Below are 12,387 nucleotides of genomic sequence, written 5' to 3'. Positions count from 1 at the left end.
TTAAAATGGTAATGAGACTCATTGCACGAAAAAACACAATGGAGAGAAGAACACAGGCACAACTAAAATAAAACAGAGTGAGAAATAGACACACCCTATCAGCCCAAATGGATGCTTGACAATGGTGAAAACAGAATGTTCAGAGGGAGAACAGTCTTTCTAAAGATGGTACTGAAACAATTGGAGAGCCACAGGCCAACAAAACAAGACAACAACGAGAAATGAACCCTCACCATGTTTTACCATGAGCATGACATAGATCATAGGTTTTTATGTAAATTGTAAAGTCTATAACTTTTTGAAGAGAAACAAGAACAACATAGAAGTCAGAGGCAAAGCTTTTCATGTATTAGCCTCCCCCATAAAAGATAATACTTGCTCTTATGGAGACCCTGTTAAGAGGAAAAGACAAGTGACCCATCAGGACTTTAAAAGACTAGCAAGAGGGAGCCTTGGGGATCACTATATCCCAAGAAAGCTGATGATTATGTGGATTTATCCACAGCAGCAATTTTGCCCAAATGTACATAGGCACACATATACACGGGCACATAAAACTGGTAAAATCTAAATAAGTTCTGTGGATTGTATCGATGTCAATTTCTGGTTATTCTAGTAACAGGAATAGACTACATTCAGAGATCAGTAATATGATATTCAAAGCATGTCAATTGGGAAGAACAGAAGAAAAGTTATATGAAACTTCCCTGAACAGTGTTGGAGCAAATTTCTGTGAAGCTGTGATTACTCCAAGACACAAATTTAATCAATAAATATTTGTATTTTTTAAAACGACCTGAACATACACTTTACAGAAAATGATATACACTCAATCAACAAGTATATGAAAAACTATTCATCATCTCTAGCAATCATAGAAATGCAACTCAAAACTACTATCATGTCACTCCAGTCAGAATGGCAATTATTATGAAGACAAACAACAATAAATGTTGGTGAGCATGGGGAGACAATGGCATACTCATACATTGTTCGTGGGATTGCAAATTGATGCAGCCAATATGGAATGTAGTATGGAGATTCCTTGGAAATCTTGAAATGGAAGCATTATTTGACCCATCTATCCCTCCCCTTGGTCTATACCCAAAGGTCTTAAAATCAGCATACCATAGGGACACAGCCACATCAGTGTTTTATAGCAGCACAATTCACAATAGCAAAACTATGGAACGAACCTAGATGCTCTTCAGTGGATAAATGGATAAAAAGGGAGGGGGGAATATATACCCAATGAATTTTTACTCCACAATAAAAGAGAATGCAGTCATGGCGTTTGTAGGTAAATGGAGGGCATTGGAGAAGATAATGCTAAGTGAAGTTAGCTAATCCCCAAAAAAACAAATGCCAAATGTTTTCTCTGATATAAGAAAGCTGATTCATAGTGGGTTAGGGAGGGGTTGAATGCAAGGAATGGATGAACTCTAGATAGAGGAGAGGGGTTGGAGGGAAAAAGAAGGGGCGGGGGTTAGCAAAAATGATGGAATGTGATACACATCATTATCCAAAGTACATGTGTGAAGACATGAATTGGTGTCAACATACTTTATATACAACCATAGATATGAAAAATTGTGTTATATATGTGTGATAAGAATTGTAATGCATTCTGCTGTCATTTATTTTTAAAAAATTAGAATCCCTTGAAATCAGACTGGAATATGGTCCATCACTGGCAGTTAGAGGGAAGCTCTTATTCTAAGACATCCAAAGGCAAAGAAGAGAAAATAAATGGAATATTGGTGTTGAGAGCCACAGTTTAGTAGGAATGACGCCTGGCATTTTGCTAGAGAGAATGTTTAAAAGATGACCCTGCTCTGGGATTAGGGTGCCTCTGGGATTAGGGCGGATCCCGCTGCCTCTGGCGCTGGCTACTTTGGCGTTCCATTGAGTTCTCTTGGAGTTCAGAGAGAATTGGCTGAGTGGAGCCCTGTGGAGGGAGTGTGTTCCTGGGAAGTGTGTGTAGAGTGCCCCTGAGAGTTCAGGAATAAAGAGTTGCTGTTTGAACCTACAAGGCTTTGTGGTGTCTCAGTTAATTTGTGCCCAGCCAGACTGCAGCAATTTAGAAAAGGGAATTTAGAGTCCATCTTAAATTTTCTTGAAGTATTGCACATATTGAAGAAATTATCCTCTTTTTTTTTTTAGACAAGGTATTGCCATGTTTCCTATAATGACCTTGAATTTGTGATTCTTCTGCCTCAGCCTCCAGAGTGGTTGGGACTACAGGTGTGTGCCACAGTTTCACTAATTGTCCTTGAGTATGAATATGAAGCAAGTCTAGTTTTCTGTATCATTTTCTCATGTGCATGGACTGTTTCTGAAATCCTGCCAACTTTGAATCATTCCCTACACCTGGATGTGAAAATCAAAGCTGAGAGAAAGTGATTGAGTTTCCCAGGGACATTCTCAAGGCCACTTCACTCATTTTTCCCCAGATCTTTTTTCATTTCTCTCATGAATCTCCCTAGAATACTGGGGAAATGAGGAAGTTTAAGGCACCAGTCACCTCTAAGTTGACCATGTTGGTGTGAGTAGTTTAGCTGGCTATTTCACTACTGTGACCCTGACAAGAACTATGTAAAAAACTAAGACTTACTGGGCTCACATTTTCAGAGGTCTCTGTTCATACATCACTTCCTCTGTTGCTGTGGTCTGTGGTGAGGCAGAATAACATGGCAGAAGAGTGTGAAGGAATAAAGCAGCTCAGGACGTGGCATCAGGAAGCAGACAGAAACTCCACTAACCAGGGACAAAATGTATGCCCTGAAGCCAGGCCCCCAGTGACCCACCTCTTCCACCAACACACTGCCTGCTTATAGTTGCTCCCAGTTAATCCTTTCTGAGGAAATAGTGTAGAGTAGATTAAGGGTTTCACAATTCAATCACTTTATTTCTGAATTTTCTTACATTGCCTCACACAGGAGCTTCTGAGGGATATCACAACCATAACAGTGATTCTCATGCATGTTGTGGAGTGAGAAAGAATAAGTAAGAATTGTCAAAATGGAGTCACCTTCCATTTTTCCAGCTCAACGTGGAAAAGATGGAGAGATGCCACTCCTACTCATGGGAGTCAAAAAATTAAGTATTTGCTCTAAGTTTTTTCTTCTAACACTTAAAAAGAAATCTTCCTATTGCTATGTTTCAGGGATGATGTTTTCATGATGCACAAGGAGACCCCAAATTATGTGGATCTTACAGGCTATCAAGTATACTGTTGATCTGGAAAGCGTGAATAGGAAATAGTGCCTTTTCAGCAGGAATAGCAGAATGGAATTCTCAGGGGGTCAAGGGGTCTATAATTCTCAGGAGATCTATAATTCTGCTCTGAATTATAGAATTAGACTATGATTAATAAGCCTCAGTGTTTGGAAGAGATAATCTGAGCAGAGTGTAGCCTTTTTTTCTGGCCTCTGCTTTTGACCTCATAAAATTCTGTCAGTAGTCAGGCCCTGAGTCAGATATCTAAATGGGTTTTTGACAAAGGCTTGATGAAAATTCACATTTCTTGTGAAACATGTTACATTCCATTCAGGTAACTTATATTTTAATTTTTTTAAATCATGTGATTACTGCTCATTTTATATGTGATACTGCCTTTGTTAAAAAACAATACACATCTTGAGTTTAATTATGTGAAATCCATAGACAAGGGCTACCTTATCCCATTCATACTTATTCATTGCTAAGACTCACTGCTAGGGTGCTATCTTTGAATGATAAGAAAAAATGCAGAATGCTGTTGTTTCATCTGTTAAATCCTCCAAATATGTCACAGGAAGTAAAACTTGGGTGAAGCCATGGAAATAACCACAGGGTATTTGCACATTCAAAAATTAAGTATGTGCAAATTATCGACTTATGAATGCTTGGGGTACTTCAGAAACTGTAGTTTCAAAGTCATTCATGACGATTTTTTATTTACAAAGGGACTTATGAGATCTTGCAAAGAATAGGAGTGTTTGAAGGTGTTTACCATGCCCGCTTTCACAGACTTTTTGCTCAAATACTAAGCACAATATAATCGTCCTAGAAATGTGCATCCAGCAAGTTGAACATCTTTTTTTATGACGAATTCAAAGTCTGAACAACATCATGAAGATCAAATGCAGATGTACCAGAGATCCGAGCTGTTCCATTGAGGCTCTTGAAGAGTTGACATCAGAGCTCCAGGGAAAACCTGACCATTCTCCAGGAGGAGCCTGAACATTGTTTCTCAAAGGAATAAAAACTACTAAATTTCTCCTGAAGATGGACATTTTTACTGATGGCACTAAACTGGCATTTGTACTCAGGAGAAAAAATAGAGGGAGCTCAAGCACACTCACCTTGCAGTAGTACAGAAAAGTTCCAAATAAAGGCAGAGGTGTTGGCCCAGGTATTCCCAGCTTCCTAAATAGCCCATGAGAATTTGTTATATATCTATAAAGTGAAATAGAAAGCCAGGTCACCCTGATTGTCATTCTATAGATAAGGGACTGACCAGTCTCTGACTCAGAAACTGGACCAGGCAGTGAGATAGGTAACATGTAGGTGATACATAACAACAAAAACTCCAATGACACATTCTGTTTTCCAACAACACTTAGAGATAACTTCCTGCCACAAGAGGCACAATGATTAGGTAAAACAACTTGAGTCTTCATGGCCCCAATAATTGGGTTTGTTCTTAAAAAACATTCCAGGCCTTGAATGTGCCTGAGAAGATCAGGCTGGCATTCTGCAAGGGCATCGCAGTTGCTATGTGTCTTGGTATTTTAACCTTTCCTTAATGTAGAGATTCCTAGTAAAAAAGGGCCAATGCTTTGACATGACTTTCATTATGAGATTTTGGGTAACCAAATCCATTCAAGCACAGAGTGTCCACTGAGGACCTATGGTAACATTGTTTCTTGCAATTTGGACATAAACCTTTCATACTTTTCTTTCTTTCTATGCCATGTCTCTGGTTCAGCATTCAGCCCTTCTTTAAATTTGACTTCACATAGATATTTGGAAGCAGTCATAGTATTCTTATTTCTGTTGAATGACAAATGTGACATTTAAGAAAACTGGGACTTCCATTGGCATCATACCAATGTGAGGCATGTTGACTGTCACCCAAGTCCATTGTCAGACAATCTAAGTGACTTGAGCAAGAAGGAAGGCTGAGTTCCCTTATACTCTTAGTTCTTCTGTGAGAAATAAATGACTGAGGAATCATCTTTAGGCCATTCCTCCTCTCATTGAGTCTGATCCTCCAACTGGTGATGCTCAGATGGCAGCACAGAGTCAGGCATGTTCATGTTATCAAGGCAGTCAATCACAAACTAGTTTTGTTTATTGCCTCTATGCATCAACTCTCTTTGTATGAAATCCCACAAAGGCTGGTGCTTCCTTGGGCTGGCCAACCTGCAACACAGATGTGTCATGTTCACAGCCCCATGCCTGAGGGTTCTGGATCCTAAAATCTTCACCCCTATCTGCATTGATAATAGATGAAAGGAAAAATGGTGAACAAGAGATTCCTGGCAGGTACTTCAATCAAGAAACAACCAGTTTTGCAAAGATTGCCCCATAGTAGCACAGAAGAGAAAAGTCTGGAATGTTTAAATAGCTCAACATGCCCAGAAATTCCTTTTAGCTACATGGAAGGTGACCTTCCAAATTTCAGTAACAGTCCTGGTGACAGAGCAGACAATATGCAATATAAAATAAGAACCCATAATGTGTTCCAGACAGTTGAATAAGAACTTGCTGCTTCTTTGTAGGAGAATGTTAAAGGCAGTATAGTTTTCACATACTCTGTACAAATCCTGTCATTACATACAGTAAAATTAAACTACATTGATTCACTAGAAAATTTCTACAGAGAGAGGATTATGTTGCCACAAAACCCCTGAATTAGTACCTTTCTTTTCAGAGAATAAAAGTCAGATCTATATTTTCATTTTCATGCTATTTTGATTCCTTATTTTTAAGAGTGAAATTGAGACAAATGTCAGATGTGACCTGTGTGGAGTCTCTCCTACCTACAATCAAAATAACCTCTTTCCCTAGTTTCATGATGTCAGGATCCCATTAGTAAAAGCAATTTTTCTACTAGATGATATTTATTCATGCGTTCATGTTGGAGTGTAAAGAAAAAAAGTAAAGCCAAATTGGCTTTGTGATGTTGTTCAGGCTGCTAGAAGATTTAATATTGAGGGGAAATAAGTCTCTTTATGAGGCTAATATCTCAGAGAGAGGAAAAATAATACAAAAGGAAAGAATAAAACTTCTTAAAATTTCTGTCAGGTATTCTCTGCTCTAGACACTTATCATTTAGAAAGAAACAGTTCTGTGGATTTCAGGGTGAAATAATTGAGTATTACAAGGGAAGGAAGTGCCAGGAGAAAAAGAGGGAATTGTACAGTCAACCTTCCAGTGAGTCTGAGGGGAAATTGGTGTATTATATAGAGGGTGCTGGGGGCAAAAGGGGGAAGGAGTCACCACATACACAGGGGATAGTCCTCTTGCATGTCTTCTACAATAGGCGGAAATCCAAGAAGATAAAGAGACAAATTCCAAGTAAACTGGGTGTTCCCAGAATTCCCTAAGCTTCAAAGGGAGTGAGGTTCCCACTGCATGTGATAATAGTTATTAATTATCTGTATATGCTGAATTCTGTTTAATTCCTCTACGTGCAAACGCAGAGTCAATCAGATAACCCCCAGAAACAAATCTCAACACCAATTGCTCTATCCACAGGAACTCACCATTTTTCTTCAGCAGTTCTGTCTTCTGAATTTTTTTTCTACTATGTGGGCTTTTTTGACAAAATGTGTGAAGTTGTAATTTAGTGAGGCCAATTTATGTGCTAGGAAAGGAGATGGGGCCAGGCATGCTCAATAGGAACTTTTTAAATGTTTATAGAAATTTCAATTCCATCATCTCTTTTGATCTTTCATATAGACAAGGGAAAGAGGAACATGATTAGGTCCCCACCTCCAGGGTTACAGAGGAGAGGAGCCTGGACAGCTACTCACAGATATAGGAGCACCAGACAGATAGCCAGGAGGACCCAGGTCTCTATGGAAGAATTGGGGATTAGGTCCATCACCACTTTTCTTCAGCAGTTCTGTCTTCTGAATTGTTTTTTTTCTGCTATGCAGGCTTTTTTGCCAAAATGTGTCAAGCTGCAATTCAGTGAGGCCAATTTATGTGCTAGGAAAGGAGGTAGGGCCAGGCATGTAGCCAGTGGAAAGGCCACCTATGCATCTCCTGGAATTGAAGGGGTCAGGTGTCCTCTTTGCAGTTGGCAAAGAATCATGCACTCTCCTCCTTTGATCTTTTAAGCCATTGACTTAAACAAACTTCCTTTGGTAATTTCATTAACTTTGAGGCCAGCAGCTGTCCAATGGGTAACTAAAAGAATAATAAATCTTGGTATTCTGCCTTCATTAGGTATCCTTTACTAACCTAATATTTGTGACTACACAGCTTTGCACACGACATGTTAATCATTTAAGGAGTGTTTATCTAAAAACTAGCAAAATAAGAATGTTTAGTCCCAAATACACCTAATCTGATACCACCTTGGAGATTGAGGCAAGATTGAAGGGACATTTTATTGTCAGCTTTGGGGGTTTGTTTTGTTTTGTTTGTTTGTTTGGTGCTGAGGATGGAACCCAGGGCCTTGTACATGCAAGACAAGCTCTCTACCAACTGAACTGTAGCCCCAACCCTGATCCTCAGCTTTTACAATAGCTTTTCTTCAGAGCCCCAGAGTGGTGCCTAGAATTTCTCATTCATTTTTCAATTCCTTCCAGGAATGGCAGAGCCTTGTAGACAGATCACTATGAGGAGAGTGTTCCCTCAACAAAAGAAATCATATCATGACATCTACATTGCCTTTCTAGTATCCAAGGTCTGGTAGATGAACATCCTGAGCAGTAAGTAAAAATTTACCCCTTTCAAGTGATTAGGACTTCTCAGAAGCTACCTCACAGTGCTAGAACTGAGATAGTGATCCATGAGACAACAGTTTGGGCAAGATTGCTTAACAATGCATACTTCTTCCCCACTGCTCTAATTCTTGTATCAAAACCTTCAGGACAAGTCCGCACCCTGAAGATATGCCTAAAAATATGTCTTCCTGGGATGGCTACACAGATGAAAGTTCTTTACTTGCTTTTTACAATTACCCTTTGAGTTTGATTTTTGGGGTGAGTGGCCAGACCTAGATTTTGTATCTGGCCTGGAACTACTGTAGTATGCTTAGTTCATATTTGGTGGAAAAATCAATATATCACTGTGTAATCAATAATGCCAAGTGTTATTTTATATTATGAGAACTCAAGCAAAGCCATTAGCATTTAATCTCCTTACGTGTTCATGGCACCATAGCTGCTAACATGAGAATACATGAGACCTTCATCCAAACAAGCTACATCCATAAATCTTTGGCTACACAGGCTCCTGTACCTAGAATGTTTTTGTGCCTCACAAAAGACTTCAGCTTACCCTTCAAAATCCAGCTCCCGTAGCACCTATTTTGGTATAGTCTTTCCTAATTTATCTTGAGCAGTAGGACAACTTATTCCTTGCTATGATCTCCAAGATTTTGGAAGCTGAGGAAGGAGGATTGCAAGTTTAAAACCAGCCTCAGAAATTCATTGAGCCCTATGCCACTTAGATAGACCCTCTCTCAAAATAAAATACAAAGAAGGAAAGGATAATGAAATGGATCAGAAAGTATTACTTTATGTGCATATATAATTACACTATCCATGTAACTCTACATGATATATAACTAAGAGATTTATTCTACTATACTTCCTACTCATAAACCCCCTTCGTTCCCTTCACACACTTCTACTTAATCCAAAGTACTTCTATTCTTTACTATACCGCCCTTTATTGTGAATTAGCATCCAGATATCAGAGATAACATCTGACATTTGTTTGGGGGACTTGTCTTATTTTGCTTAATATAATATTGCTGGTAAAAAAAATTAATGGTAAATCCATTTACCAGTAAATTCCATTTTATTCTTCTTTAAGGCTGAGTTATATTTCATTGTGTGTGTGTGTGTGTGTGTATGTGTGTGTGTGTGTATATATATATATATATATATATATATATATATATATATATATATATATATCAAATTTTTTGTTGAAAGATACCTACGTTTGTTCCATAGTTTAAATATAAAGATCTGCTCTAAATACTTGGTTATATAGAGATTCAGCCCCAGATACCATGCTGATTTGAGAGGGGCACACATGAACAGGCAATTGTAGGATGCCAAATAAAGTAATCATAGAGGTATAAGAAAAAACATTTTTATCAATTTTAAAGGTGGAGCTTTTTTCTTGGCATGGGACAGTCCATTCTCCTGTTCATTTTCAGTCACATAATATCTCTTTTGAGAAGCCTGTTATTACTTCTACTGGCAAATAAATTGGCTTTTGTTTTACATTCAAAACTCACAGGTCATAATCTTAAGTTATGCAAAAAGAAAAAAATGGAATTAAAGAAAAAAAGAAAGATGATTTTTTAAACTCAGCTCTCAAATGCTTTTTCTTTTAAATAGGGACTATTTTCGTCTTGCCAACTTTGGGTGGCAGACAGTATCTAAGCATTGTGGCAGGGAGAAGAAATAACCAAGTATTCTGGGCCTTGTGTTTGGAGTGGTGTGAAGACTATCGGGTCCAGGAACACATCCTCTTGGACTGAAGGAGGAATGTTCCTCACCCCATAGTCACTGCAGGTAGAATGAGATTATGCCCACTGTGTTCAGGACCTGTATCAAGCATTACACATGAACTATTCAGAAACTTGTCTTTCATGAATTTTAACCTTTGTTGGGGGAATGAAACATTAAACAGCAAGAGAAAAAAACCCATATATATAGAGTTTGAATTATAAATTTGGATGAGTTCTGTGAAGTAAAAGAATACTTTACTGAAACTTGTAGCAAGATTTGACTCACTCATTTTTTCCTTTTTTAAACTCACTCATTTTTCAAAAAATATAAAAACAGCAGAATCAATGGAACTAAAGGGAAGGAAAGTGTGAGCCGTTGGGTGTAACTAGAGTTCTTTCCTCAAGTAGGTGATGGATATTGCCTATAATTGACCTAAGATGTCCATGGGTCTTATTATCTGAATCACAGGATTTTCTCATAACTGCCTGCCTCTCTCAGAATTGATATAAAACACATCCCTTCTTCATTATTCTACTTATCTTGTATATTAAAGTCCATAAGTTCCTGCAGTTCAGTCAGAAACCAAGAGATCGTATGATCATGATGCACAAAGGTGTAATAGGCAGGATCTCAAAGAAGACACACCTGCAATGGAAGCTCTGAGCTCTAAAGTCTAGAGAGGTTTCTCAACTGGGAGTGCAGAGAAAGAGGTACACCCCACCCCCACACACTCCTTACCTCAATAAAAACTAGCTAGTCTTTATTTTTAACTCTTTAAATTTTTATTTGGGATTTTTCTATATATATGACAGAAGATTGTATTTTGACATTATACATACTTGTAGTATATCTTATTCAAATTAGGATACCATTTTTGTGGTTGTACATGATATGGAATTTTACTGGTCATGTATTCATATATGAACATAGGAAAGTGACGTCCAATTCCTTCTACTTTTTTTTCTAATATTTTGTTTTTATTGTTGTAAGGACTTCTCCTTCATTAAATGGCACAACCCATTCAACAATTCTAGGAGATATGTATGGCTATAATTTTCATTTTATGAAAGAGCAACTAACCCCCAGAAATTTTAACTCACCATATACAGTTACATAGCTAATTATTACCACCAAAAATTATTACCTGGAGCAAAATCTTGTGATTCCATTTTCCCCTGAAACTTCAAGAGACCTTCTAAAAAACCCGGTTGATTTTTCAACCTCACATGGGTTACATATTTCTTTCCACATATCCCAGAACACTCCCAACACAGTTACAAAATGCTGCAGAACTGCTTGTAAACACAAATCCACAGACCACCTTTTGTTTACTTATTACTAAATGTGAAGTCACTGAATTCTATGAGTCAGCAAACAGTCAGAGGTAAAAGGAGTTCAGCCATTTTGCAACCAGAATCATCCCAATAGTCAAAAAAACAAGAAGGAAAAGAGATCAAAACCAAATCAAAGAGAACTGAGAGAATTAATCAGTGAGGACAAAATGTGCATCATGGGGTTATGTTGAAAAAGCCTGAAAAGCCTGCACACTGCCCCTCTATGTGGGCCAGTGACTTTCTAACTTGCCTGGTGGGACTGCAGGCTGGCCTTATCCATGGAATGACCTGCTCACCACCATGCAGATCCCTGTAAAATGGATCTTTTAATATTTCTTACTGTTTTTGTTACTCAACCTTTTTATTTTTTATTTTAAAAGAGAGTCTTGCTAAGTTGCTTAGGACCTCACTATGATACAGATTAAAACTGATAATCCACTGGCTTATGTAAGCTCTTCTTTTTAACAATATCACCAAGAGTTTTGGATTTACCATAAACAGTTATTCCTTATAACCCTCATTGTCAAGCCATTGTAGAATGAGCTCATTTATCTATTAAGCTACAATTACAAAACCTAAAAGGGAGATATGGACTATGATTCACCAACATAACCTCAATAATTTTCTATGTTTTTTAAATTTTCTAAATTATGACTCAGAAGGTCACACTGCACTGAGTGACACATTTCTTCCACAGCAACAGGCCCTTTAGGACTTACAAACTGATCAAGGGAAAGGACAAGACCCAGTGATTATGTGGGGCAGAGGTCATGCTTGTATTTTTCCAGAAGGTGCTTTTTGTCCTATTGGGGTATCTGAACACACCATCAGGCACGGAGAACTTTGAAACTAGATTCAAATGACTGAAGATGGACCCAGAGAAGCCTTCACTCAAAAGTTCGAAAACACGATATTGTGTCCACCTACAACTAAAAACAGTTTAAAAAACTCGAAAGAAGTGAAGAAAAAGACCCTGAGAAACCAAACACGGAAGCTAATTTCATGGAAGGACCTGAAGAAATTGACAGTATGGGCTACAAGATGATTTGACAGCAAGGTAAAGCTAAAACTCCAATGGTGATGCTTGCTACAGTAACAGCTCTACTGAGCTGTTGGGTAAAAGGTAATCAGAGAGAAACTTATTGTACATATTTTCCAGATCCACCTTTACTACACCCAGCTGTGTGGACTGGGGAATTCATCCCAGTATTTACTAATGACTCACATATGATGGGAGGACTTACAGACACTCATATTACTCTCAATGATGTGACAGGATTTACTTATTCTGGCCATGTTGTGTTGGTTCCATGATAAACGTGCTGGTTGTCTAAAAGTGTTATTTGAGGGAAAGACAGCAA

Source organism: Ictidomys tridecemlineatus, chromosome 10 (assembly GCF_052094955.1).
Source record: "Ictidomys tridecemlineatus isolate mIctTri1 chromosome 10, mIctTri1.hap1, whole genome shotgun sequence".
Taxonomy (NCBI): domain Eukaryota; kingdom Metazoa; phylum Chordata; class Mammalia; order Rodentia; family Sciuridae; genus Ictidomys; species Ictidomys tridecemlineatus.
The sequence above is the reverse complement of the archived record's forward strand: the minus strand, read 5'-3'. Positions refer to the sequence as shown.